Source organism: Nematolebias whitei, chromosome 19 (assembly GCF_014905685.2).
Source record: "Nematolebias whitei isolate Nwh7 chromosome 19, NemWhi1, whole genome shotgun sequence".
NCBI lineage: Eukaryota > Metazoa > Chordata > Actinopteri > Cyprinodontiformes > Rivulidae > Nematolebias > Nematolebias whitei.
The window spans coordinates 18182148-18189487 of NC_056516.1; positions in this window are offsets into that span (position 1 = coordinate 18182148).

A 7340-nucleotide genomic window follows, 5' to 3' on the forward strand; every position below is an offset into this window, starting at 1 on the left:
ATGGATGGATGGATGGATGGATGGATGGATGGATGGATGGATGGATGTTTCAATATGAGAAACATTTTCTCTTTTATTTTTTCTGCTTACACGTTGATTTTTACTCCAAGTTTCTGTCTTTATTTTTATACGAGCGCTCTAAAGATCAGTTTTCATTACTCATGCACAACACAGTCCATCACTTTTTCAATCAGGTTTTCACAGAGGGGCATCTCACAAACTGATCTCTGATTTCAGTTCACTGTTTTACTGAATATTTCCAGACATGCACAATTTATAAATGAGCACCGCGTGAACGTGGCCATGTGTTTCCAAGAGGCTTTCTGAAACATGAGCAGACAGAGGGCCCATTCTCAGCACTGGGAGAAACGAAAGCCTTCAAGACAGCTCTGGCACAATGTCAGACATTTATTCTGCCTACGAAGAAACATTTCTGGTATTTTAGATTAAAACTGCGAGGAAGTCGTGGTAATAGGACAAGAAAGTGAAAACATCAATAAATAAAGTCCAGGTACCACATTTGAAACTCTGCCTGACTCAGAACAACCTTTGGACCTAAACATGTAATTATGTGTCTCTTTGTGGAATCTACTCAGTTCATTTATGAATCATTGAGGTAACTGGAGCCTCGTTTGAACAGCTCAATATACATTTTAGGCTCAATTCAAGAACCGTTCTTGTGGAAATGCAGCTAACTGCACTTAAAGACAAAGACATGGATGTGCACAGTAGTGTGTGGGTGTTTGTATCCTTCAGGTTGGTAAAGTATAAACCTTTGCAAATTCTTGTGCACCTCTTTGTTGCTTTTTTTATGTTTATATTAATGTTCATACACATTTTAGATAAAGGAGATTCAGAAATGTGCAGCTCATTTCTCCTCTAACGCACCAACGTGATGCCTCCACACATCCACCGGCAGCTGGCTCACTAACTATATCATGAGTTTATAATAACCACATCACATCCATGGCCAATGAGGTGGAATGAAAATCTAACCTAATTTGGGGAGACACACGCCTCTGTTAGTTGTAGGGTGTCCCCTGAGATGGGGCTCTAGTTGAGGGAGCTGTGTGCTATCGTGCTCTGTGAGCGTGTAATGGTCTTAATTATCATTTAGCATGCCAGCCTCACTGACGATGAGCTGAGCCAGTGATACAACAGTACAGCAAAAAGTGGTAGAAAGAGACCAACATGACCTTAAAATAACAAAATGCTCTTAAAAAGCACATTTAGGTGAATTTATTTTTGAATTTATTCCATATCCTTGCTATCAGGCATTGATTTTCTCTACCTGTACACAACATAGCTGAACTTTTGGTCAAACCAGTGTGACATCTTGCTGGGTAAACAAACCAGTGGTTGTTAGGAATAAAATAACATTTGATGATAAATTGTGGAAAATAGCATATGGGTTGATGAATATACTGCTTAAATATCAATTATGGAAAATAGATCATATAAAGATGGTTAGATTATCTGTCAGATGTATAAACTAGGCCATAAGCTGATATATAATATATTTTTAGTGACTGCTAACTTTAAAATCAACCGTGACACTTTCTGCTGTCAGTAGGAAAATAGTTTCTTATAAGGCCTTTAATGAGAATCAAAACATCAAACTCAAAGGTTCTTGTTCAATTAACCAGGATCAACAATAAAGTTAAAGTATAGTTCACATCATTTGAGTGTGTGTGGGGATTATAAAACAATCAATAATGAGTTAAATAGCAGCTTAATAGGTCAGAACAACCGTATAGCAATCTAAGACTTGATAATGTACTGTTACCAAGGAAATAATCAAGACTTTCACAGTCTGTAAGATTTTGTAGGTTGGTTTATAATGTGTCACATGCTCAGTGGAAAGAGATGACAGCTAAATTGGGCCTGATTGATTGGACAGGGACTTCAGAGAGTCTGTACAGTGTTTGATTGGATAGAAACTGAAAACAGGAAGTGTCACGGGGTGGATAAACAGAGTCTATAAATGTGGGAACAGAGCAGACACATGGCCGAATTGTATTGTACGGGAGCCCCTTGATGTCAGGTAATATACATCTATATATATACAATTCTCTCTTGCTCACACATTTTGAAGTCTGTAAAAATAAAGATGTTTAATTCTGACATAAGCGTGTGCTCCTTCCAAGTAAACCCGGGCGGGGGAAGAGGAGAAAGGACATTGTTTCCCCTTATATGGTGGCAGGTTTCTCCTACTAGTTGGAGCTCAAGTCAGTTAAATTACATTAGTAATCCAAAAGTCTCAAGTTCTTGACTTTAAATGGCACTGGTGAATCAGTAAACCAAACTAGTGCATGTCTGTGTTGTATAGTAGATATCTACAGAGCATTAAAATCTGTTAACAAGCCAACAAGTGTTGTACCTACTAAACTAGCACATAAAGTAAGGACGTTTGTTGAAAACAAAAGTCAGATCCTCTGGACGGATTCTTCTTGCTGAAACGTTTCGTCTTTTATCCAAAAGACTTCTTCAGTCTGAGGAGCTGCAACAAACTCAGTTTTAGAAACAGCACCTTCTCATAATGGATCAACCAGTTTGCTGGTGACAGTCAAAATTAGCTGTTCGCATGATAAAGAAGGACCATCAGCCTAATGATTGATCGTTAGTGCCTTGATGGCCACTTGTTAGATTTTTCTAGATTACTGAGCATGAGGATAAGAACATTTGACTTTGATTATTTCTCTGTTACAATGCTTCTTGGTGAAAAATCTTATACTGTTGGAAAGCCTGTTTATTTCAGAGACATGGTCCAGAATTTGGGCATGGAGAGGAAAGAATGGCCTGCTTCCTTGATTTCATCCCTGTTGAACGCCTGTGGGATCAGTTTGAGTTGCTGTTCATTCCAGAGGGACCAGCACAACCATATTGGCCAACTTATGACAGACGCTGGTTGAAGAATGGGATGCCATCCCACAGCAGTGTGTGACCAAGCTGGTGAGCAGCATGAGGAGGTACCAGGTTGTTGTGGCTGTGTATGGTTCTTCCACGTAATACGGAGGCCCCCCATTTCTTAAATCAATAAAATGTTATAATGCCATTATGTCATTTGTAAAGATTTCAATCATTCTATCCAATAAACGAACAACAATATGTTTTTCACACACACATACTCAACCTTGTTGCTCGACACAAAGATGCATCTCATTACAAATGTGGCCTTGCTTAACAGGAAATAAAGAGGCTTTCCCTCAGTGTAAGATTAATTCCCAAGGAGCATTGTTACAACAAATAATTAATAAACTAAACACAATTTTCTCATTATAAGTGCTATGTTTAGTTCTACTACTAAATGTCAAATGTACACATTAGTTGACTAGCGCACCCTAACATTTTAACTCGTCCCATAATAAAACCGAATATGCTCATTAGTTGACTAGTTAAAGCCTTTAGTCTATCGTATTTAACCACGAGTTCAGGCGCACGAGTTACCTTGCAGACATTTTAGTTGCACTAATTATCTAGTAAGTCAGAAAAAACTGTCAATATGTATTAAGTATGCAATTTTAGCTTAGTTAAACTAGTAAGTTTAATGTTTTTATGTTGCGCGGTACGGTGGTGGAGTTGGTAAAGCCTCTCAGCAAGCAGGTTGCCAGAACAAATCCCAGCAGGGGGCCATTCTGGGTGGAGCGTGCATGTTCTCTCCGTGCATGCGTGGATTTTCTCTGAGTATTCCAGTTTCCTCCCACAGACCAAAAACATGCATGTTAGGCTGATTGTGTGGAGGAAAACATGGAACCTCCCTCCTCCATCCTGCCTGGGTTGTTTGCTCAGAAGGAACACACACTTTTGTCAGAATTAACAACATCTTTATTTTTAGACTTCAAAATGCATGAACAAGAGAGAATTGTGTATATTACCTCGCATCCAGGGGGCCCCTGCACAACTCTGACATGTGTCAGGTTTCTTTCCACCGTTATAGACTACATTTTCTTCCACCCCCGTGACACTTCCTGTTTTCATTTTCTATCCAATCAAGCACCTTACATATTATCTGAAGTCCCTCCCATTTCTCATTCTATCCAATCACTCATACACACTTCATTAGCTGTCATCTCTTTTAACAGACAGATTTAAGCACCCACACACATAATCTTACATTGACTGGGAGACTCTGATTATCCCCTTGGTAACTTAGTACATTATCAAGCTTTAGATTGCTCCACTATGAGCCAGGGTTGTTCTGACCTATTAAGTTGCTCTTTGACTCATTATTAATTGTTTTATAATCCCCACACACTCAAATGATGTGAACTATAATTTAACTTTATAGTTGATCTTAGTTAACTGAACAAGAACCTTTGAGTTTGATGTTTTGATTCTCATTAAAGGCCTTATTAAAATTAAGGAACTATTTTCCTACTGACAGCAGAAAGTGTTATGGTTGATTTTAAACTTAGCAGTCACTAAAAATATATTATTTATCAGCTTATGGCCTAGTTTACACATCTGACAGATATTCTTGTCATCTTTATATGATCTATTTTCCATAATTCATAATTAAACATTATATCCACCAACCCATATTTTGTTATTTTCCACAATTTACCATCAAATGTTATTTTATTCTTAACAATTGGTAACTCTAAATTGTCCCTAGGTGTGAGTGAGAGCGTGAATGGTTGCTTGTCTTGTTTGTCTCTATGTGTCCCTGTGATGGACTGGAGACCTGTCCAGGGTGTCCCCCGCCTCTCACACAGTGACAGCTGCCCATGGGCACCAGAGAAAGTAAGAATTGAGTAAAGATTATGGATGGTTGGATAAATTAATATGGCTGCAGTTAGTCCTCTGATGAACTTATAAATCATGTTAGTTAATAGTAAACTGTATCTGTGCTAGGTAACTAGTAGTGTGAAAAGTCTTTTTTAGTTAACTAGTGAACATTTTGTGATTTAATAGTACACTTAATTACATTAGACAACTAGGGAATATTTTGTGACTTACTAGTGACCTAGAAAGACTTCTAGTAAAAATGCTAACAGCTTTAAGTAAAAAGGTCAAGAAGTTTAGTCAACTTGACATTTTGGTCAACTAGTTTATGAATTATCACTTTGGGTTTCACTGGAAACAGCCACACTAATCAACAAGTATTTTGACTTTGACTTTGGCTTTCAAACCCCAAAATACAGCAAAGACTGGTTCATCCCTAAGATCTGGTCCCCTGGCACAGAGTAATGTTGTGTATGTTGTTCAGTGTCAGGAGGGTGATCAGTCTTACATCGGGGAAACTAAACAGCCACTGGCCAAAAGGATGGCCCAGCACAGAAGATCAACATCATCAGGCCAGGACTCTGCGGTCTACACTCATCTCCAGGCCAGCAGTCACTCTTTCAGGGATGAAGATGTTCACATCCTGGACAGAGAGGAACGATGGTTTGAGAGAGGAGTAAAGGAGGCCATCTTTGTGAAAAGAAATCATCCATCATTAAACAGGGGTGGAGGCCTCCGGGTCCAACTGTCCCCCTCTTACAATGCTGTTATTGCAATGTCAGTCAGTATTTAGCATCATAACATAACAGTCTCTGCAGTCTTTAAATTATCAGGTAAACTGTTCCACAAATTCAGAGCAGCAACTGCAAACTGCTCTGGACTTCAGTTTGGACCTGGGGACATCTAAGAGAAACTGGTTGGTAGACCGGAGTGCTCTCACTGGAGTGTAGATGTTAAGAACATCACATGAACACAAAGACTTTTAAAAACAAGCAATAAAATATTAAAATCAATCCGTAAGTGCAAGTATCACTCAGCCCTCTGTGAATAGCAAGTGGCCATCAGAGCCCTAACAACAAATTCTTAGGCCGATGGTCCACCTTTTGCATGTGAACAACTAGTTCTGGTTGTCAGCAGCAAATTGGTTGATCCACTATGAGAAGATGCTGCTTATAATAAGACTGTTTGTTGCAGCTCCTCTGACTCAAGAAGTCTTTTGATAAAACACAACAAAAGCAAGGAAGAACCTGCTCAGAGGACTTACCTAGTGCAATTTAATGTAAACTTTTAGACATATTTAATTAGTGGTTAAAAAAAAATAAAAAATTAGTTGTACCAAATGGTTACTAAGGTAAAATAAAAAAATCTTTACTGTGTCAACCAAAGTGTAATTTAGTCATTAACATGGAACTGGTAAAGCCAAAATAAACCACACTTGTCAGCTTGTAAAAATTTTGAGTTTTACTAGAATTAATAATTTAGGCAAACTATTAATACTAGTACTAATACTAGTGCTAGTGTGCAACCTTGGTGTTGACTGGTTCCGATGTGAGAATGTTTGATGGTCACTAGTTATCTAGTTATCCACTCCTTTGGTTTAGTGATCCACTCGTGTGTCAGAAAGCCAACATGCTGAGACTTCTGAGTCTTCTCATTAAGCAGGTCATTGTCAGCTGCTTAATGAGGACGAAACAGGCCCTGTGCTGAAGGACTTCAGTCAGTGGTGTGATGAATCCTATCTGCAGATGAATATTTAAAAACTAAGAGCATGATTATTGATGTTAGAAAACACTACAGGAAACTACTCTTGTAAAGGGGCAGGCTGTGAAAGTTGTTGACACCTGCAAATATCTGGGTACACTTATTGACAGTAAAGTGACCTTTGAGGCAAACTGTCTATAAGAAAGGGAACAGCACCTGTTTTTCCTCAGGAAACTTTCTTCCTTCCACATCGATAAAACCTTGTTGACTTGATTTTATCGAGCTTTTATTGAATCGGTTTGCTCTTACTGCTTGGTGTCCTGGTTTGGTATTTTAACTCTTAAAAACAAGAACTGCCTGAACCAGATAGTCAAATGGTCCAGTAAGATGACGGGTGAGATGCAGATAAGCCCAGAATCCTTGTACTCCAGGCAGGTGCAGAGGTTATCCGCATCCATCTTAACAGATGTGTCTCATCCTGTGCACTGAGTTCAGGCTCCTCCCATCATGACGCAGATATTTGATTCCCAGATGTAAAACTAAGTGGTATAAAACCAGTTTTGTTCCTGTTGCCATAAGCTTCCAAAATTCAACTTAGCATAGCACCAGGCCATTTTTTAAATGATTTTTAAATCATGTTATATTTATTTTTTAATACTCATGGTGTGTCTATGTCAAGTTTCTCGTCTGGCAAGAAAGCTGACTCACCTCACTGTAACCAAATCTACCTAAGGGTATAAATAAAGTTGATTGATTGATTGATTGATTGATTGATTGATTGAGTTACTAGTGAAGCAGTGACAGATTATAACCTCTTCTGCTTCAACTAGTGCAATAAAACTGGTGCTTCTTTGTAAACAAGTGTGGTAGATAGATAGATAGATAGATAGATAGATAGATAGATAGATAGATAG